The sequence below is a fragment of the Rhinopithecus roxellana genome, chromosome 17 (genome assembly GCF_007565055.1).
Source record: "Rhinopithecus roxellana isolate Shanxi Qingling chromosome 17, ASM756505v1, whole genome shotgun sequence".
Taxonomy (NCBI): domain Eukaryota; kingdom Metazoa; phylum Chordata; class Mammalia; order Primates; family Cercopithecidae; genus Rhinopithecus; species Rhinopithecus roxellana.
In genome coordinates, this window is record NC_044565.1 from 17,450,616 (window position 1) to 17,474,620 (window position 24,005).

The following is a 24,005-nucleotide window of genomic DNA, read 5'->3' on the forward strand; positions in this document are numbered from 1 at the left end:
CCTCCAAAAAATCAATGAATCCAGGAGCTGGTTTTTTGAAAAGATCAACAAAATTGATAGACTGCTAGCAAGACTTATAAAGAAGAAAAGAGAGAAGAATCAAATACATGCAATAAAATATGATAAAGGGGATATTACCAAAACCCCACAGAAATACAAACTACCATCAGAGAATACTATAAACGCCTCTACGCAAATAAACTAGAAAACCTAGAAGAAACTGATTAATTCCTGGACACGTACACTCTCGCAAGACTAAACCAAGAAGAAGTTGAATCCCTGAATAGACCAATAACAGGCTCTGAAATTGAGGCAACAATTAATAGCCTACCCACCAAAAAAGTCCAGGACCAGATGGATTCACAGCTGAATTCTACCAGAGGTACAAGGAGGAGCTGGTACTATTCCTTCTGAAACTATTCCAATCAATAGAAAAAGAGGGAATCCTCCCTAACTCATTTTATGAGGCCAACATCATCCTGATACCAAAGCCTGGCACAGACACAACAAAAAAAAAAGAATTTTAGACCAATATCCCTGATGAACATCAATGCAAAAATCCTCAATAAAATACAGGTAAACTGAAAACAGCAGCACATCAAAAAGCTTATCCACCATGATCAAGTGGGCTTCATCAATGGGATGCAAGGATTGTTTAATATATACAAATCAATAAACGTAATCCAGCATATAAATAGAACCAAAGACACAAAACACATGATTATCTCAATAGATGCAGAAAAGGCCTTTGACAAAATTCAACAGCCCTTCATGCTAAAAACTCTCAATAAATTCAGTATTGATAGAATGTATCTCAAAATAATAAGAGCTATTTATGACAAACCCACAGGCAATATCATACTGAATGGGCAAAAACTGGAAGCATTCCCCTTGAAAACTGACAGAAGACAGGGATGCCCTCTCTCACCACTCCTTTTCTTTTTTTTTTTTTTTTTTTTTTTGAGATGGAAACTGCCTATTGGCTGCCCCGTTGGACAGTGTAGGTCTAAAGCAGTGCATTTCAAATTTTAATGTGCACAGGAAACACTGCAGATATTACTAATGTACAAATTTTTATTTTTTTTTTGAGATGGAGTCTCGCTCTGCCACCCAGGCTGCAGTGCAGTGGCCGGATCTCAGCTCACTGCAAGTTCCGCCTCCCGGGTTTACGCCATTCTCCTGCCTCAGCCTCTGGAGTAGCTGGGAATACAGGCGCTCGCCACTTCGCCCGGCTAGTTTTTTTTTTTTTTTTTTTTTTTTGGATTTTTAGTAGAGACGGGGTTTCACCGTGTTAGCCAGGATGGTCTCGATCTCCTGACCTCATGATCCGCCCGTCTCGGCCTGCCAAAGTGCTGGGATTACAGGCTTGAGCCACTGCGCCCGGCCTCACCACTCCTATTCAACATAGTGTTGGAAGTGCTGGTCAGGGCAATCAGGCAAGAGAAAGAAATAAAGGGATTCAATTAGGAAAAGAGGAAATCTAATTGTCCCTGTTTGCAGATGTCATGATTGTATAGTTAGAAAACCCCATTGTCTCAGCCCAAAAGGATCAGCTTATCCTTAAGCCGATAAGGAACTTCAGCAAAGTCTCAGGATACAAAATCAATTTGCAAAAATCAAAAGCATTCTTATACACCAGTAACAGACAAGCAGAGAGCTAAATCATGAGTGAACTCCCATTCACAATTGCTTCAAAGAGAAAAAATACCTAGGAATCCAACTTACAAGGGATGTGAAGGACCTCTTCAAGGAGAACTACAAATCACTGCTCAATGAAATAAAAAAATGATACAAACAAATGGAAGAACATTCCATTCTCATGGATAGGAAGAATCAATATCGTGAAAATGGCCATACTGCCCAAGGTAATTTATAGATTCAATGCCATCCCCATTAAGCTACCTCTGACTTTCTTCACAGAATTGGAAAAACCACTTTAAAGTTCATATGGAACCAAAAAAAGAGCCCACATTGCCAACAGAATCCTAAGCCAAAAGAAAAAAGCTGGAGGCATTACACTACCTGTCTTCAAAGTATACTACAAAGCTACAGTTAACCAAAACAGCATGGTACTGCTACCAAAACAGAGATATAGACCAATGGAAAAGAACAAAACCCTCAGAAATAATGCCACACACCTACAACCATCTGTTGTTTGACAAACCTGACAAAAACAAGAAATGGGGAAAGGATGCCCCATTTAATAAATGGTGCTGGAAAAACTGGCTAGCCACAAGAAGAAAGCTGAAACTGGATCCCTTCCTTACACCTTATACAAAATTTAATTCAAGATGGATTAGAGACTTAAATGTTAGACCTAAAACCATAAAAACCCTAGAAGAAAACCTAGGTAGTACCATTCAGGACATAGGCATGGGCAAGGACTTCATGTCTAAAACACCAAAAGCAACGGCAACAAAAGCCAACATTGACAAGTGGGATCTAATTAAACAAAAGAGCTTCTGCACAGCAAAAGGAAACTACCATCAGAGTGAACAGGCAACCTACAGAATGGGAGAAAATTTTTGCAATCTACTCATCTGACAAAGGGCTAATATCCAGAACCTACAAAGAACTCAAACGAATTTACAAGAAAAAAACAATCCCATCAAAAAGTGAGCAAAGGATATAGACAGACACTTCTCAAAGGAAGACATTTATGCATCCAACAGACACATGAAAAAATGCTCACCATCACTCGCCATCAGAGAAATGCAAATCAAAACCACAATGAGATACCATCTCATACCAGTTAGAATGGTGGTCATTAAGAAAACAGGAAACAACAGATGCTGGAGAGGATGTGGAGAAACAGGAACACTTTTACACTGTTGGTGGGATGGTTAACTAGTTCAACCATCGTGGAAGACAGTGTGGTGATTCCTCAAGGATCTAGAACTAGAAATACTATTTGACCTAGCCATGCCATCACTGGTTATACATCCAAAGGATTATAAGTCATGCTGCTACAAAAACACAGCACACATATGTTTATTGCAGCACTATGCACAATAGCAAAGACTTGGAACCAAGCCAAATGTCCACCAGTGACAGACTGGATTGAGAAAATGTGGCACATATATACCATGGAATACTATGCAGCCATAAAAAAGGATGAGTTCCTGTCCTTTGTAGGGACATGGATGCAGTTGGAAACCATCATTCTCAGCAAACTATCACAATAACAGAAAACCAAACACTGCATGTTCTTACTCATAGGTGGGAATTGAACAGTGAGAACACTTGGACACAGGACGGGGAACATCACACACCAGGGCCTGTTGTGGTGTTGGGGGAGGGAGGAGGGATAGCATTAGGAGATATACCTAATGTAAATGACAAGTTAATGGGTGCAGCACACCAACATGGCACATGTATACATATGTAGCAAACCTGCACATTGTGCCCATGTACCTTAGAACATAAAGTATATAAAAAAAGTATAGTGTAGTAGATAAACTACTAACATAGTCATTTATTATTATTATGTACTATACATAATTGTATGTGCTACAGTTTTTTAACTTTTACTTTAGGTTGGAGGTACATGTGCAGGTTTGTTACATAGGTAAATTTATGTCACATGGGATTGTTGAACATTATTTTGTTGTCCAGGTACTAAGCCTAGTTAGTATCGAATAGTAATTTTTTATGCTCCTCCACTCTCCACCCTCAAGGAGGTTCCAGTGTCTGTTGTTCCCTTCTCTGTGTTCTTTGGTTCTCACCATTTACCTCCCACTTATGAGTGAGAACATGTGGATGAAGCTGGAGGCCATTATTCTTAGCAAACTAACACAGGAATAGACAACCATATACTGTATGTGCTAAAGTTTTATATGACTGGCAGCATAATAAGTTTACACCAGAATTACAAAAAATATGTACATTGCACTATGAATTTATGACAGCTACATTATTAGGCAATAAGAATTTTTCAGCTCCACTATGATCTTGTAAAACACCACCATTGTGTATGTAGTCCATCACTGACCAAAACTTTGTTATAAGAAGCATGATTACACATACATACAAATACCCTACCACATATATATATATACACACACACACACACACAAACATTAGTCCATCACTGACCAAAAGTTTTTTATGAGAAGAATTACATATACATACAAAGACCCTACCACATGTATATATACACACACATATACACACACACATATAAATGTATATTTGTATGAATTATATATAAGCACATATATATGTATATATAAGCCATATGTATGTATGTATATGATTTGTTTTAAGCAGTTGGCTCACAAAATTATGAAGGCTGGCAAGTTTGAAATATACAGGACAGGAGGGAAGAGCAAGATGGCCGAATAGGAACAGCTCCAGTCTCCAACTCCCGGCGCGAGCGACACAGAAGACCGGTGATTTCTGCATTTTCAACTGAGGTAATGGGGTCATCTCACTGGGGAGTGCCAGACAATCGGTGCTGGTCAGCTGCTGCAGCCCAACCAGCGAGAGCTGAAGCAGGGCGAGGCATTGCCTCACCTGGGAAGCTCAAGGGGGAAGGGAATCCCTTTTCCTAGCCAGGCGAACTCGAGACACACAACACCTGGAAAATCAGGTAATTCCCACCCCAATACTGCGCTTTAAGCAAACGGGCACACCAGGAGATTATAACCACACCTGGCCAGGAGGGTCCCACAGCCATGGAGCCTCCCTCATTGCTAGCACAGCAGTCTGCGATCTAACCACAAGGCAGCAGCGAGGCTGGGGGAGGGGCGCCCGCCATTGCTGAGGCTTAAGTAGGTAAACAAAGCCGCTGGGAAGCTGGAACTGGGTGGAGCTCACAGCAGCTCAAGGAAACCTGCCTGTCTCTGTAGACTCCACCTCTGGGGGCAGGGCACAGCTAAAAAACAACAGGGGAAGCAGCAGAGGCCTGTGCAGACCCAAACGACTCTGTCTGAGAGCTTCAAATAGAGCAGTGGATCTCCCAACACGGATGTTGAGATCTGAGAACGGACAGACTGCCTGCTCAAGTGGGTCCCTGACCCCTGAGTAGCCTAACTGGGAGACATCCCCCACCAGGGGCAGTCTGACACCCCACACCTCACAGGGTGGAGTACACCCCTGAGAGGAAGCTTCCAAAGTAAGAATCAGACAGGTACACTCGCTGTTCAGCAATATTCTATCTTCCGCAACCTCTGCTGCTGATACCCAGGCAAACAGCGTCTGGAGTGGACCTCAAGCAATCTCCAACAGACCTACAGCTGAGGGTCCTGACAATTAGAAGGAAAATTATCAAACAGGAAGAACACCTATACCAAAACGCCATCAGTACATCACCATTATCAAAGACCAGAAGCAGATAAACACACAAAGATGGGGAAGAAGCAGGGCAGAAAAGCTGGAAATTTAAAAAATAAGAGCGCACCTCCCCCTGCAAAGGAGCGCAGCTCATCGCCAGCAACGGATCAAAGCTGGTCAGAGAATGACTTTGACGAGATGAGAGAAGAAGGCTTCAGTCCATCAAACTTCTCAGAGCTAAAGGAGGAATTACGTACCCAGCGCAAAGAAACTAAAAATCTTGAAAAAAGAGTGGAAGAATTGATAGCTAGAATAATTAATGCAGAGAAGGTCATAAATGAAATGACAGAGATGAAAACCATGACACGAGAAATACGTGACAAATCCACAAGCTTCAGTAACCAACTCGATCAACTGGAAGAAAGAGTATCAGTGATTGAGGATCAAATGAATGAAATGAAGCAAGAAGAGAAACCAAAAGAAAAAAGAAGAAAAAGAAATGAACAAAGCCTGCAAGAAGTATGGGATTATGTAAAAAGACCAAATCTATGTCTGATTGGGGTGCCTGAAAGTGAGGGGGAAAATGGAACCAAGTTGGAAAACACTCTTCAGGATATCATCCAGGAGAACTTCCCCAACCTAGTAGGGCAGGCCAACATTCAAATTCAGGAAATACAGAGAATGCCACAAAGATACTCCTCGAGAAGAGCAACTCCAAGACACATAATTGCCAGATTCACCAAAGTTGAAATGAAGGAAAGAATCTTAAGGGCAGCCAGAGAGAAAGGTCGGGTTACCCACAAAGGGAAGCCCATCAGACTAACGGCAGACCTCTGGGCAGAAACTCTACAAGCCAGAAGAGAGTGGGGGCCAATATTCAACATTCTTAAAGAAAAGAATTTTAAACCCAGAATTTCATATCCAGCCAAACTAAGTTTCATAAGTGAAGGAGAAATAAAATCCTTTACAGATAAGCAAATGCTTAGAGATTTTGTGACCACCAGGCCTGCCTTACAAGAGACCCTGAAGGAAGCCCTAAACATGGAAAGGAACCACCAGTACCAGCCATTGCAAAAACATGCCAAAATGTAAAGACCATCGAGGCTAGGAAGAAACTGCATCAACTAACGAGCAAAATAACCAGTTAATATCATAATGGCAGGATCAAGTTCACACATAAACAATATTAACCTTAAATGTTAATGGACTAAATGCTCCAATTAAAAGACACAGACTGGCAAACTGGATAAAGAGTCAAGACCCATCAGTCTGCTGTATTCAGGAGACCCATCTCACATGCAGAGACGAGACATACATAGGCTCAAAATAAAGGGATGGAGGAAGATCTACCAAGCAAATGGAGAACAAAAAAACAGTGGTTGCAATCCTAGTCTCTGATCAAACAGACTTTAAACCATCAAAGATCCAAAGAGACAAAGAAGGCCATTACATAATGGTAAAGGGATCAGTTCAACAGGAAGAGCTAACTCTCCTAAATATATATGCACCCAATACAGGAGCAGCCAGATTCATAAAGCAAGTCCTTAGAGACTTACAAAGAGACTTAGACTCCCATACAACAATAATAGGAGACTTCAACACCCCACTGTCAATATTAGACAGATAAACAAGACAGAAAGTTAACAAGGATATCCAGGAATTGAACTCATCTCTGCAGCAAGCAGACCTAATAGACATCTACAGAACTCTCCACCCCAAATCAACAGAATATACATTCTTCTCAGCACCACATCGCACTTATTCCAAAATTGACCACATAGTTGGAAGTAAAGCACTCCTCAGCAAATGTAAAAGAACAGAAATTATAACAAATTGTCTCTCAGACCACAGTGCAATCAAACTAGAACTCAGGACTAAGAAACTCAATCAAAACCGCTCAACTACATGGAAACTGAACAACCTGCTCCTGAACGACCACTGGGTACATAACGAAATGAAGGCAGAAATAAAGATGTTCTTTGAAACCAATGAGAACAAAGATACAACATATCAGAATCTCTGGGACACATTTAAAGCAGTGTGTAGAGGGAAATTTATAGCACTAAATGCCCACAAGAGAAAGCTGGAAAGATCTAAAATTGACACTCTAACATCACAATTAAAAGAACTGGAGTAGCAAGAGCAAACACATTCAAAAGCTAGCAGAAGGCAAGAAATAACTAAGATCAGAGCAGAACTGAAGGAGATAGAGACACAAAAAACCCTCCAAAAAATCAATGAATCCAGGAGTTGGTTTTTTGAAAAAATCAACAAAATTGACAGACTGCTAGCAATACTAATAAAGAAGAAAAGAGAGAAGAATCAAATAGACGCAATAAAAAATGATAAAGGGGATATCACCACGGACCCCACAGAAATACAAACTACCATCAGAGAATACTATAAACACCTCTATGCAAATCAACTAGAAAATCTAGAAGAAATTGATAATTTCCTGGACACTTACACTCTTCCACGACTAAACCAGGAAGAAGTTGAATCCCTGAATAGACCAATAGTAGGCTCTGAAATTGAGGCAATAATTAATAGCCTACCAACCAAAAAAAGTCCAGGACCAGATGGATTCACAGCTGAATTCTACCAGAGGTACAAAGAGGAGCTGGTACCATTCCTTCTGAAACTATTCCAATCAATAGAAAAAGAGGGAATCCTCCCTAACTCATTTTATGAGGCCAACATCATCCTGATACCAAAGCCTGGCAGAGACACAACAAAAAAAGAGAATTTTAGACCAATATCCCTGATGAACATCGATGCAAAAATCCTCAATAAAATACTGGCAAAATGGATTCAGCAGCACATCAAAAAGCTTATCCACCATGATCAAGTGGGCTTCATCCCTGGGATGCAAGGCTGGTTCAACATTCGCAAATCAATAAACGTAATCTAGCATATAAACAGAACCAAAGACAAGAACCACATGATTATCTCAATAGATGCAGAAAAGGCTTTTGACAAAATTCAACAGCCCTTCATGCTAAAAACGCTCAATAAATTCGGTATTGATGGAACATCCCTCAAAATAATAAGAGCTATTTATGACAAACCCACAGCCAATATCATGCCGAATGGGCAAAAACTGGAAAAATTCCCTTTGAAAACTGGCACAAGACAGGGATGCCCTCTCTCACCACTCCTATTCAACATAGTGTTGGAAGTTCTGGCTAGGGCAATCAGGCAAGAGAAATAAATAAAGGGTATTCAGTTAGGAAAAGAAGAAGTCAAATTGTCCCTGTTTGCAGATGACATGATTGTATATTTAGAAAACCCCATTGTCTCAGCCCAAAATCTCCTTAAGCTGATAAGCAACTTCAGCAAAATCTCAGGATACAAAACTAATGTGCAAAAATCACAAGCATTCTTATACACCAGTAACAGACAAACAGAGCCAAATCAGGAATGAACTTCCATTCACAATTGCTTCAAAGAGAATAAAATACCTAGGAATCCAACTTACAAGGGATGTAAAGGACCTCTTCAAGGAGAACTACAAACCACTGCTCAGTGAAATAAAAGAGGACACTAACAAATGGAAGAACATACCATGCTCATGGATAGGAGGAATCAATATCGTGAAAATGGCCATGCTGCCCAGAGTTATTTACAGATTCAATGCCATCCCCATCAAGCTACCAATGAGTTTCTTCACAGAACTGGAAAAAACTGCTTTACAGTTCATATGGAATCAAAAAAGAGCCCGCATTGCCAAGACAATCCTAAGTCAAAAGAACAAAGCTGGAGGCATCACGCTACCTGACCTCAAACTATACTACAAGGCTACAGTAACCAAAACAGCATGGTCCTGGTACCAAAACAGAGATATAGACCAATGGAACAGAACAGAGTCCTCAGAAATAATAACACACATCTACAGCCATCTGATCTTTGACAAACCTGAGAGAAACAAGAAATGGGGAAAGGATTCCCTATTTAATAAATGGTGCTGGGAAAATTGGCTAGCCATAAGTAGAAAGCTGAAACTGGATCCTTTCTTTACTCCTTATACGAAAATTAATTCAAGATGGATTAGAGACTTAAATGTTAGACCTAATACCATAAAAACCCTAGAAGAAAACCTAGGTAGTATCATTCAGGAAATAGGCATGGGCAAGGACTTCATGTCTAAAACACCAAAAGCAACGGCAGCAAAAGCCAAAATTGACAAATGGGATATGATTAAACTAAAGAGCTTCTGCACAGCAAAAGAAGCTACCATCAGAGTGAACAGGCAACCTACAGAATAGGAGAAAATTTTTGCAATCTACTCATCTGGCAAAGGGCTAATATCCAGAATCTACAAAGAACTCAAACAAATTTACAAGAAAAAAACAAACAACCCCATCAAAAAGTGGGCAAAGGATATGAACAGACATTTCTCAAAAGAAGACATTCATACAGCCAACAGACACATGAAAAAATGCTCATCATCACTGGCCATCACAGAAATGCAAATCAAAACCACAATGAGATACCATCTCACACCAGTTAGAATGGCAATCATTAAAAAGTCAGGAAACAACAGGTGCTGGAGAGGATGTGGAGAAATAGGAACACTTTTACACTGTTGGTGGGATTGTAAACTAGTTCAACCATTATGGAAAACAGTATGGCGATTCCTCAAGTATCTAGATCTAGATGTACCATATGACCCAGCCATCCCACTACTGGGTATATACCCAAGGATTATCAATCATGCTGCTATAAAGACACATGCATACGTATGTTTATTGCGGCATTATTCACAATAGCAAAGACTTGGAATCAACCCAAATGTCCATCTGTGACAGACTGGATTAAGAAGATGTGGCACATATACACCATGGAATATTATGCAGACATAAAAAAGGATGACTTTGCGTCCTTTGTAGGGACATGGATGCAGCTGGAAACCATCATTCTTAGCAAACTATCACAAGAACAGAAAACCAAACACTGCATGTTCTCACTCATAGGTGGGAACTGAACAATGAGATCACTTGGACTCAGGAAGGGGAACATCACACATCGGGGCCTATCATGGGGAGGGGGGAGGGGGGAGGGATTGCATTGGGAGTTATACCTGATATAAATGACGAATTGATGGGTGCTGACGAGTTGATGGGTGCAGCACACCAACATGGCACAAGTATACATATGTAACAAACCTGCACGTTATGCACATGTACCCTAGAACTTAAAGCATAATTAAAAAAAAAAAAAAAGAAAATTTCCTTTCATCTGAAAAAAAAAAAAAAAAAAAGAAATATACAGGACAGGCCACCAAGCTGAAAACTCAGGCAAGTGTTGATATTACAATCTTGAGTCCAGAGTTTTTTGGGTGAGCCAGTAAGCAGCAAACTCAGACAGGACTTTGTTGTAGTCTGGAGTTTGAAACCTGAAGGGAATGCTGGACGGCTGAAAACTCAGAAGGGATTTCTATTTTGAAATATTGAGGCAGAATTTCTTTGCCCTGGGAAACAAGAGATTATGCTCTTAAGGTCTTCCACTGATTGGATGAGTTCCGCTCATTATTGAGGGTAATCTACTCTACTTAAAGTCAGCTTATTGTAGACATTATTGTCGACTAGTCACACCTACAAAATATCTTCACAGCAACATCTTAGTTGTGTTTGAGTAAATTATAGGGCATAGCCTAATCAAATTGACACATATAATTAAATATTACATATCCTATCCTTCAAAATTTCTGCCTTTTGATGATCAGTTCTACTAAATGTAGTAAGATACCATCAAATCTCAATGACATTTTTAAAGATATTGATTTAGGTCATAAAAAATGAAGACATAAAACATTCCCTATATGCAGAAAAAAAAAAAAAGGATTGTCATTGTAGATCATCCAAAGAATCTACAAAAAATATTTCCAAAAGCCAGAACTAAAACCTAGCATGGTCACAGGCTACAAGGTAAATGAACAACGATCGATTGTAATTCTACATACAAACAGTAAAATATTTGAGTGTGATGCCAACAAAACAGGAGTGAGACATGTATAGAGAAACTAGAAAGTTTTGATCAAAGATATTAAAGGTGATCTAAATTAATTGAAACAGATACAATGTTTATGAATTAGTACATTCACTACAGTAAATATGTTACTACTCAAATTGACATACAGGTCCAATGCAATTCCTGTCAAAATCCTACAAAATTTATATTCATGTAGATGATGTTGTTCTAAAATTTATATGAAAAGACAGAGAAACTTGTAAAACTAAAATAATTTTTAAAAACAAGAATTAGGTGAGAAGAATTAGTCTACTCAAGTTTAAGACATGTTTAGCTGTAGCCATCAAGAATATGTAGTATTGATGGAGGGATAGGTACATAGCTCAGAAGAGAATAAAGAACCCAGAAATAGATAGTAAACTAATTGTGGAGAACAATGAAGAAGCAATTCAATGGACAAAAGATAACCTTTCAACAAATACTGCAGGAGCAACTGGATATTCATAGGCACAAAATTAACTTTAGTCAAAGGCCCACACATTACGAAAATATTTACTCAAAATGGGTCTTGGATTTAAATATAGAGTGTAAAACTGTGGGAGATCAGTCAGAGTGGCAGAAGAACTTATAGGAATAGAAAGAAGCAAACCTTCTTGGAAGGCCAGGGAGTTTTGCATAGCTTCAGATCGTTTGGATGAAGGCAGCCATAGTCTCCTTGCAGGAGCCAGAGAGCTTAGGGCGCAGATACAAAGGGATGTAGCATCATTTATCTAAAGGACTTGTTTACTCGTGTGGTCCTAAAAGTAACCTTTGATCATCTGCGGGTGCATGATTGCTCTCTACTTGGAGGGTCGGCAATGGTAATTACCTTCTAGTGTTGTTTACTTGAGACCTTTGTCATTTAATGTGTGCTGAATAAATTCTGGCATGGCCAGTTAGTCTGGGCAGGGCTGCAACAACTCAGTCAGCCACCTGGCCCCCTAGTTGGCTCTTTGACTGAATATAGGTGTCTGAGTATGTCATTTATCCATTGTGCAGCTGGGGATCTGCGGGATGGATCCCAACATAAAACTATAAAACTTTTAGGAAAAAAACACAGGAGATAATCTTTGATATATACGGGAAGGCAAAAAGTTCTTTGACTTAATACCAAAAGCATGATTCATGAAGGAATAAATTGCTAAATTGTACTTAATCAAAATTAAGATTATTTGCTCTGTTCAATATCCCATCAAGAGATGCAAATACAAGCTACGATTTGCTGACACATATCTATCAAAGGACTAATGTCTAGAATATATATTGCAGTGTAAAATGATGCAACATTTCTGGAAAATAGGTTGGTGATTTTTCAAAAAGGTAAATGTAAAACCACCATACAAGTCGGCAGTTTCGCTCATGGACATTTATTCCAAAAAATAATAAAATTATGCTAACACAAAAGCTTGTACATGAATGCTTATAGCAGAGTCATTCATAACAGTAAAAAACTGGAAACAACTCAAATGTCCTCCAGTAGGTAAATTATTTAACAAACTGTGGTGTGTATATACAATGAAAGACTGTTTGGCAGTAAAAATAAATAAGCCTGATGAATCCTCACAGCATTGTCTCAAGTGAAATAAAGATAATCCCAAAATTTACATACTGCATAATTCCATTTAAATATATTCTTGAAATTATAATATTATTTCAAGATATTATAGAAATTAATCTATATGATAATGTAGATAAAATATCTATATTATAGATATTATCTGAAAATATTAAGAAATGATAATATTGTAGAAATGGAGAACAGATTACTTCTTCATTCATATAATTATAAATACTTTTATAATGATAATGGTATTATAGAAATTATGACAATATAGAAATGGAGAACAAGTTGGTGATTGCCACAGAATAAAGGAATGGAATTGGGATAGGAGGGAAGTAAGTGTGGTTTTAAAAGGGCTATATGAGGGATCGCATCATGGTTGAACTGTTCAGCATCCTGACCCTATCAATGCTAATAATGTATTTGTGATATTGTTCTATAATTTTGCAAGACATACTATGAGGAGAATTGGGTAAAAGACACAAAAGAGCTCTCTGTATTATTCTTTACAACTATTTGCAAATTTACAATTATTTCAGAATTAACGTTTAATTTAAAAAATGAAAGATCTTTGATGACAAAATTCAAAACCAAACAGAGATATGAAAGAAGTACATTTCAAGATTCAATATGAATAAATTTCAATTTTTCCAAATTAATTTTTAGATTAAATGCAATTCCAATTATAATTTCAGCACAATGTTTTTATAAAGGCAGGCTAACTGTAAAATCTATATGAAAATGAAAGGTATCTAGAATATTTTAATCAATTTTCATAAGGAAAACAAAAATTGACACCTTATACCACATTACTTTTAGACCTAATCTAAAGCTACAATAATTAAGACTGTGCAGAAGTAAGACTAGTACAGATTAACAGATCACAAAACAAACAACCAGAAATATTTATTTGGTTATTTTATTTTTAATAACATTACCAAAACAATTCAGTAAGAAAAAAATATTTCCCATAAGGATGCTATAACCAAATGTCCACAGGGAAAAAAAGGTAACTCAACCACTATCCAATATCATATACATAATTTAATTTGAGATAGACCATAAATTTTAAAATGAAAATAAATATAATAAACTTTCTACAAGAAAACAAAGGAGAACATATTAATCATCTGGGTACGGACAGAAGTTTCTTAGAAACAGAATTAAACAATAAAGAAAGTTAAAATCATCAAAATTAAAACCCTGCTAATCAAAAGACATCAGGAGGAAAAGAACTAGACAAACCACAAATTAGAAAGAGAATTCATTAAACATTAAAAACATGTCTGGTAGATATATAAAACATATGTGTGTCTTGTTGATATATAGATATTTAAAGATACATAGATATACAGATAGATTTAGAGAAAGATGGATTATAATATCAACATTATAGTGATATTAATTAGAGATACATCTTTTTAATCCAATAGTAAAACAAATAATCACATTTTTGAAAAATGGGCAAAAAAATTGAATAGACATTTTACAAAGCAAAAGAGATAAATGATTAATAAGCACATGAAAATGTGTATGCATCATGAGACATCAGAGAAAAGAAAATTCAAACCAAAATGACATGCTACTTCACATACAAAAGTATGGCTAACATAATAAATAGATCACAAAATGTGAGCAAGGATGTAGAACAAATTCAACTCATACATTATTGATAGGAATGTCAAAAGTGACAAAAAATTATGATTCAACTATTTTACTTCTGAATATTTCCTCAAGTAAATTAAAAGTATATATTCACACACACACACACACATTCATACACACACAATATCATATACAAGAATGTTTTCTAAAAAATAGCTAGCTAAAAAATATCCATAAAGAAGTGATGCCACAAGATGGCCAAGTAGAGGCACCTGGAGCTTGTACCCTTCAATAAGAAAGGGACAAATTAAAATAGAAATGAAACATACAGAAGCCTATTAGGTATAAGCCAATTGCTTCACTACTGGGCATAGTGAAGCAGTATTAAGAGGCAAGTGTATAGCAATAAATATATTCATCAAAAAAGTAGAAAGATTTCAGATAAATGACAAAATGATGCATTTAAAGAACTAGAAAAGCAAGAAAAAATGAAACCCAATATTAGTAGAAGGAAATAAATAATAAAAATCAGAGCAGAAATAAACAAAATTGGGACCACAAAAAAGTAGAAAAGTTCAATGAAACAAAAAGTTGGTCTTCCGAAAAGAAAATTAATAAATCATTAGCTAGACTAAGGAAAAAAGAGAGAAAACCCAAATAAAATCAGAAACCAAAAAGGAGACCTTACAACAGAAATACTAAGGATTATTAGAGAATATTACAAACAATACACCAATAAATTTGAAAAGCTGGAGGAAATGGATTAATTCCTATACACATGCAACCTATCAAGATGGAACCCAAAAGAAGTAGAAAACTTGAACAGACCAATCACAAGTAATGTGATTGAATCAGTAATAACATGTCTCCCAACAAGAAAAAGTCCAGGAAGGGATGAAGTCACTGCTGAGTCCCAACGCAACTTTGAAGAACTAATACTGATTATTCTCAAACTATTTCAAAAAATTGAAGAGACGGGAATTCTTCCAAACTTATTCCACAAGACCAGCATATTCCTGATAACAAAAACAAGGACATGAGAAAAACAAACAAAACAAACAAACAAAGCCCTATAGTCCAATATTCCTGATGAACTTAGATAAAATGTGCTTAAGAACATATGAGAAAAACAAATTCAATAGCACATCAAAAAGATCACTTCATCAATCCATTTGCATTGCTATAAAGAAATACCTGAGACTGGGTAATTTACAAAAAAAATAAAAAATAAAAAGAGGTTTATTTAGGGTCATGATTCTGCATTCTGTGGTGCAGGAAGGGTGGTGCTGCTATTTGCTTCTGATGAAGGCTTCAGGAAGCTTGTGATTATGATAGAAGGAGACAGGGGAACAGGCATATCACATAGTGAAAGCAGTAGCAGAGTTGAGGAGGTGCCCCTGCTACTCTTTTAAACAACCAGATCTCATGTGAACTATGAGTGACAATTCACTAATTACCATGAGGAGGGCAACAAGACATTCATGAGGGATCTACTCCCATGACCCAAACACCTCCCACTAGGCCCCACCTCTAACACTGGAGAACACACTTCAACATGAGATTTGGAGGAGAGAAATATCCAAACCATATCAACCATACACCACAATCAAGTGGAATTTGTAACAAGGATGTTCAACATACTCAAATCAATAAATAGGATACAGCCTATCAACATAATGAAGGACTAAAACCATATGATTATATAAAGAGTTTTAGAAAAAGCACTGAAAAATATTCAACATCCCTTCATGAATAAAAATCTCAATAAACTATGTATAGAAGCATTGTTCTTCAAAAAAAAAAAAAAAAATGGCCACATATGATAAACACAAAGCTAATATCATCCTGAACAGGGGAAAGCTGAAAGTATTTTTTTTCCTAAGAACTGGACCAAGACAAGCATGCCCATTCTCACCACTCTTATTCAACATAGTACTAGAAGCCCTAGCCAGAGCAAATAAGGAAAAGAAAGAAACTGAGGGCATCCAAATTGGAAAAGAGGAAATAAAATCATTCCTGTTTGCAGATGAAATGATCTTATATATAAAAAGCCTAAAGACTCTACCAAAAAACTCTCAGAAGTGATGAATAGATTTGGCAATGTTGCAGGATACAAATTCAACCTACAAAAATCAATAGCATTTCTATACACGAACAACAAACTGGCTGAAAAATAAAGTAAGAAAGCAATCATTTATATTATAGTTTTTTAAAAAGCAGTAAAATACTTAGAAAAAAACTTGACCAAGGAGGTGAAAAATCTGTGCAAGAAAAACTACAAATCATTGAAAAAAGAAATAGAAAAAGACAGAAAAGCTACAAAGACATATTACATTGACTGAAAAAAATAATAATTAATGTTAAAATTACCATACTATTCAAAGTGACCTAGAGATTCAACGAAATGCCTATCAAAATACCAGTGAAATTTTTCATAGAAATAGAAAGAAAATGCTAAAATACATATGGAACCACAAAAGACCAACAATAGCTAAAGCAATCCAGAGAAAAAAAAAGAACAAAGTTGGAAACATCACACTACTAGATCTCAAAATATTCTTCAAGTTTATAGTAACCAAAACAGCATAGTATTGACATAAAAACTGCCACATAAACCCAGGGAATTAAATAGAGAACCCATAAATTAATCCACATGTCTACAGTTAACTGATTTTTGACAAAGGCACCAAGAATATTCACTACGGTAAGGACAGCCTCTTCAACAATTGGTGCCGGAAAAACTACATGTCCATATGCAGAAGGAAACTCAACCTCCACCTCTTACCTTATACAAAAATCAACTCAAAATGGATTAAAGACCTAATTTTAAAACCCAAAACTTTAAAACCACTAGAAAAAAACATAGGGGAGATACCTCAGGACACTGATCTGGGAGAAGATTTTATGAATAAGATTTCAAAAGCACAGGCAACAAAAGCAAAAATAAACAAATAGGATTACATCAAAGTAAAAGTTTCTGCACAGCAAAGGGAAATAATCAACAGAGTAAAAATATTAACTACAGAATGTGAGAAAATATTTTCAGACTATTCATCTGACAAGGAATTAATTTCCAGAATATACTAGAAACTCAAACAATTTCAATAGCAAGAGAAATAAACAATTTGATAAAAATGGGTAAATAGCACCATTCATATTATGAAATCAACCCAATTGGTTGGATATGGTGGCTCATACCTGTAGTCCTAGCATTTTGGTAGACTGAGACAGGTGGATTGCTGGAGCTCAGGAGTTAGAGACTAGCCTGGGCAACATGGTGAAAACCCATCTCTACTAAAATATTAAAAAATAGCTGGGCATGGTGGCACATGCCTGTAGCCCCAGCTGCTCAGGAGGCTGAGGCACGAGAATTGCTTGAACTTGGAAGGCAGAGGTTGCAGTGAGCTGAGATCATGCCACTGCACTCCAACCTGCGCGACAGAGAAAGACTCTGTCTCAAAAAACAAACAAGCAAACAACAACAAAAAGAAATAAACCCAAGTGTCCATTAACAAACAAATGGATAAATTTGTTTTTATCCATTTATCCATTTATCCACAAATGGATATCCATTTATCCATTTATCCATTTATCCACAATGGATAAATGGTCAAATGTAATAGTATTTGGCCTTAATAAAAGAACAAAATCATGTTATTTGCAAAAAAAAAAAAAAAAAAAAAAAAAAAAAGGCAGGTAATCTCAGCAGACATTTCTCTAAAGAAGACATACAAATGGCCAACAAGTATGTGAAAAATGCTCCACATCACTAATCATCAGGAAAATGCGAATGAAAACCACAATGAAATATCATCATATCATCTCATCCCAGTTAGAATGGCTACTATGTAAAAGACCAAACAAACAAACAAACAAACATACTGGCAAAGATGGGCAGGAAACTGAAATCTAATACACTGTTGGTGAGAATGTTAACTAGTACAGCCAATATGGACAATGGTACGAAGGTTCTCCCCAAAAAGTACAAATAGAACTGTCATGTATTCGTAATTCAGCAATCTCACTGTTGAGTATTTATCCAAAGAAAAGGAAATCTGTATATTGAAGTGAAATCTTCATGCTCCTGTTATTGCAGCATGATTCACAATAGCCAGAAAATGAAATCAACCAAAGTTTCCAATAACAGATGAATGGATAAAGAAAATATGAAGTGTACACACAATGGAATACTATTTAGCCACAACAAAGAATGAAATCCTGGCATTTACAACAACACGAATGAGCCTGGATGACATAAGTGAAATAAGTGAAGAAGAGAAAGTTAAATACCACATGTTCTTACTTATATGCAGAAGCTAAAAACGTTGATCTCATAGAAGTAAGCATAGAACAAAGGTTATTACAAGCTGGGAAATTTAAAGGGAACGGGGGAATAGGCAGAGATTTATTAAAGGATGCAAAATTATAGCTAGATAGGAGAAATATGTTCTAGTATTCTGTAGCACTGTAGGATGACTATAGCTAACAATAACGTATATCTTCAAATTGCTGCAGAGAAGATACTGAATGTTTGCAACACATAGAAATAATAAATGTTTGAGATGATGGATATGTTAATTACCCTTATCTGATCTCATTATATATTGTATGTATTGAAACATCACTATGTACTTCATAAACATGTACAATTATGTCTATTAAAGAATAAGTAATTAAAAAAAACCCCATAAACTAATATTGCATTTCAGCTTATTATGTACTTAAATGTTTATTGTTGAGGTGTATAGATACCATCCATTTATTTGACATGCATCCTAATAAGATGAATTAATAAATGGATAGATGTATAGGAATATAATAAAATAAATATCAGAGAATATTAATAATGGTGGAACATTGGCAATATAATGTATTTTTCTAGGGTTGCCATTAACAAACTGGACGTCTTAACCAAGAGAAATTTGTTGTCTTCCAGTTCCAGAGTCTAGAAATCCAAAATCAAGATGTCAGCAAGTTTGTTTTCTTCTGAGGGCTGTAAGAATCATTTTGATGCCTGTTACCTAGATTCTGGTAGTTTGCTGGCAATCTTTGGCATTCTTTGGTTTAGAAGCATCACTCTGGTCTCTGTCTTCTCTTCACATGGAGTACTCCTTGCACATGTGTCTGTCTAAGTTTCCCCTTTTCCTAAGGACAGCAGTCATAATGACTTAGGTCCTACTGTAACTTAACCAATTATGTCTGTGACAACTCTATTTTCAAATAACCTTACATTCTGAGTTACTCAGGGTTAGGACTTCAACGTATAAATTTTCGGGGACCCACTTCAACCCACAACACATACACATATAATGCTTTCTGTGTGAATTCTTATTGTTAACAATAACTATACATGAAATCCAGGATTGAGAGGTTTTCACTTTCTATGCCATACATTTTTGCACTGTTCATGTTCTTACAGAGTACATGCATGCATACTTATCCAGAAGACATTTTTCATGGATGACAAATCAAAAGCAATTCAGATATCCAGGAAATATGCTTTCCCCATTAGCTTGTTAATACATTCTGTTTATTTTCATTATTATCACTATTAACTAAGATTATTAAGAATAAACTTATTCTTTGGGTTAAAGGTGTTTGCTAATAAGAACATCTGGGATCTCATCATTTACTCATTCACTCAATTTTAATATAAAATAAATCTAATTTTTATTCTATTTATGGATTGATTTTTCCTTTTTTAACTTATTTTAATAAAAGTGAGATTTTATTATAGGGCCTTGCTTTTCTTACCTTTTTTTCAGTTAGTGTATTTGGAGCATTCATTCACATAAGTACAAATATTTCTACTTAAGGAAGCACTACAGTTTATCTACCCATCATTTAAATTTTGAGTTATTACCAACACCTCCTAATTCCACACAATCTGCGGAGATTATGCTTGATGCATTTCAGTAATCTTATAGGATGAATTTCCCAATAAATAAACTGAAAAATCCACTGATAACCACATAAACATTTTAACAAATACAAATTCTTAACTCAAATTTTAAAAATATCTACTTGTTTACTTCTTCATCAGCAGCTCAAAATCCCAAAACCTTAATATAGATTGATATTAATGCCTAACTTTATAAAGATTTTGTATTCATAGAGAAAATAAACAGTTTTCCTACATAGTTAATTCTTACTCTATAAATACAAGTTTTATTATTTTATTGTTGGAACTATACATGAATCAAAGTATTTTTAATTGATCTAAGATTCAATGGCATTATTTCAAGAAGAAACACATGCTGTCTCTTCACATTATTATTGCTAATGTCACACCAATCGTTTCATTATAAGCAGTTTCTAAATTTATAGAAATGCATAGCTAAAATATACATTTGTATTCTAAATTCTAGATCATGGTTCCAGGATGTCTTTATTAAAATAATGAAGTCATGAGTGATAAGACTGCAGGAATACCAAGACAGAATAAAGGTGTTATCTGTAATCAGATTACATTTTTGCCTTCATGAATCAAAATGTTTTATAATTTAAATCAAAATTGGCAAGCATTTAAATATCATAATGAGGTACTCACTTTTTACTTAAATACATAAATTAGCATATGCAACCCAGTTTGCTAGTTTATCAGGCACATATTCTACATTATAAAATGCAGTAAAATCTGTCATTACACATTGAGTTGAATGAGAAAATGATTTAGAAGTTTCAAAGGAAAATTATAATAAGCTACTTTTTATTCATATAGAACTTTTTTCCAATGATGTGTATTACTGATATATATATCACATCATAGATATATAATGTGTATACATATATATTGTACATTTACCTCTAAAAAATCCTTTTCACTTCGTCCTTATACATCAGGATATTATTTTATCTCACTACAGCAAAAAGAATAGCAACTATGGAGGAATTTTTTAGTGAGTCAGTGTTAAAAATATTCTTTGGTAGCCAGTCTCAACGTATTTTAAATGCTGGAGTAACTCACTTTCTCACCATCCTATATACATAATAAATTTTAAACAACACATATAACGTGATTTTTAATGCACAATTCAATTTTAAATGTGTAAAGAGATGGTTGTTTTGGAAAACATAGATAACCTACGTAAATATTTGCGATTTTTCCTTTTTAAAAAATTGATTAAACATAAGAAATATAGAGGCTATTTAGATAATCACCCACTTATTCACCACAAAAAATCAACAAAGATTACCATTTTGTTATTTCAGCCATATCTTTTTATAAAGTATTGCTAGTTTTGCACCTGACTCTGCCTTACTTTCCCCTATGAGTTAAATCACTCTTCTGAAGTCAGTCATACATTCCTTCTATCTATGTTTATATATTTTTACTTCATATGTGTATATTCATAAACAATGTTAGTATTTTTAAATATTGTAACTTTTATATAAAAGGTATTATGCTATATGTACTTGGTAATTACTTACATTTGACTCTTCAATATTCTTAATATTTTTATATTGATTTATATGTAGCTTTAACTCATGTATTTCACTGACATATATTTTTCCATTAAATATGTGTACTAAAATCAACTGATCTATTTCCAACTGAGGAATTTCTTTTTCCTTTTAAAAATTATTACAAGCAATTGTGTAATGAACATTTTAGTAACATTTTCCTGTGTGCATGTGTAAATGCTTCTTCTTGTTACAAATTTAAATAAAATAATTTCAAGGTTGTAGTAGACTATGCCTATCTGTATTTTTCTAGGTTTGCTAGTCCCCTTTCTGAATTGGTAAAATTGTAATACAAAATTAAAACAATTTTATATAGTTGGTACAAAATTGTACCAACTCTACTGCTATAGTTAGAACAAGGAAATTTACTTTCTTCCATGTCTCTGTTAATATGAGGTATGAGGAATAATTGTTTTAAATATTTGTCAATTTGATAGATTTAAATAGAACATTAATGTTTACATTTCCATCTCAGTGCTATGGAAGATAAAGATATTCTCAAAATTCCATATAGACTTCTCCTAGTGTGAATTTCCACCATTGTATCCAAAAAAAAGTTCAAAATCTCTATTTCCAGACAAGTTTAAGAAATTTGCCACATATAAATATTGAGAATATATTTGAGATAGTTTGCTTGTGGATAGCAAACTGTCCCCAAATCTTTCATTGAATAATCAATTTATTAATTCTAATATGTGTAGTTCATTCTTTGTTTAACATATTTAATGCCCTTCTTGTGATATATCTAGTTCCATACATGTGTGGATTAATTTCAGCATCCGTTTTTAATTTGACTGTTTATATCCTGTGTCATATTTTACTCTTTATATTGCTATTGTATTATAATTAGTTCCATTATCTGAAGAAAATCCTCCCAGCCCCCTTGCTCTTAATATTTTATTTTATTACTGTCTTGGCTCTTTATTTTTTCATAAGAAATTTTTGTTAGTTTGTCAGATTTCTCATAATAAGGCTTCCCATCCATGAACATGATTAGCCATTCTATTTTGTTAGTTTTTTACCTGAATAATATTTTGATGTTCCCCATATAGATTTTACATGTATATCTTTCAAAGATTATACCCAGACAATTTTAAATGTTGTTACTCTTATAAAGATATATTCATTATAGATTCACAATTATTAATTTTTCTAGTTTTTATATTCAGATATATAGAAAATCTATTGTTGCCTATATCAATTATAGCAGTTTAACAGACTACTATTATTTCTAAACAATTGTCTCATGCTCCCTTGAGGTTCTATATAGACAATGATAATTTTTACTAATACTAATACTATATTACATATTATAGCAGTTTAACAGACTACTATTAATTCTAAACAATTGTCTTATGCTCCCTTGAGGTTCTATATATACAACAATAATTTTTACCAATCTTGCCACTCTTCTTTCCATCTTTGGGATCCAGATTTTTGTCTTATTGTGCTCACCAGAATTCCAGTGCAAATATAAATAGAAGTGCAAGAGTAAACATATATTTTGCGATTTTCTTTTCTTTTCTTTCTTTTTTTTTTTTTTTTTTTTTGAGATGGAGTCTTGCTCTGTCGCCCAGGCTGGAGTGCAGTGGCTGGATCTCTGCTCACTGCAAGCTCCGCCTCCAGGTTCACGCCATTCTCCTGCCTCAGCCTCCGGAGTAGCTGGGACTACAGGCGCCCGCCACCTCGCCCGGCTAGTTTTTTGCATTTTTAGTAGAGATGGGGTTTCACCGTGTTAGCCAGGATGGTCTCGATCTCCTGACCTCGTGATCCGCCCGTCTCGGCCTCCCAAAGTGCTGGGATTACAGGCTTGAGCCACCGCGCCCAGCCATATTTTGCGATTTTCAAAACAAAGTATCTAATAATTTCACTAATATTGTCTATGTCACAGTTTGGGAAAGATGTTATTTCAGAAGAACTATTAATTTTGTTCTATATTTTAGCATAATAAGTATTTATTATATGCATTGCTTTTTTTTTTTTTGCACCTGTTGGGGTGAATATTGGTTTCTCTTTTTTCTTAAGGTGTTGAATTATGTTAGTAGATATATTTACATTAAATATATTTACATGCCTCTTGTCCTTTTTGATT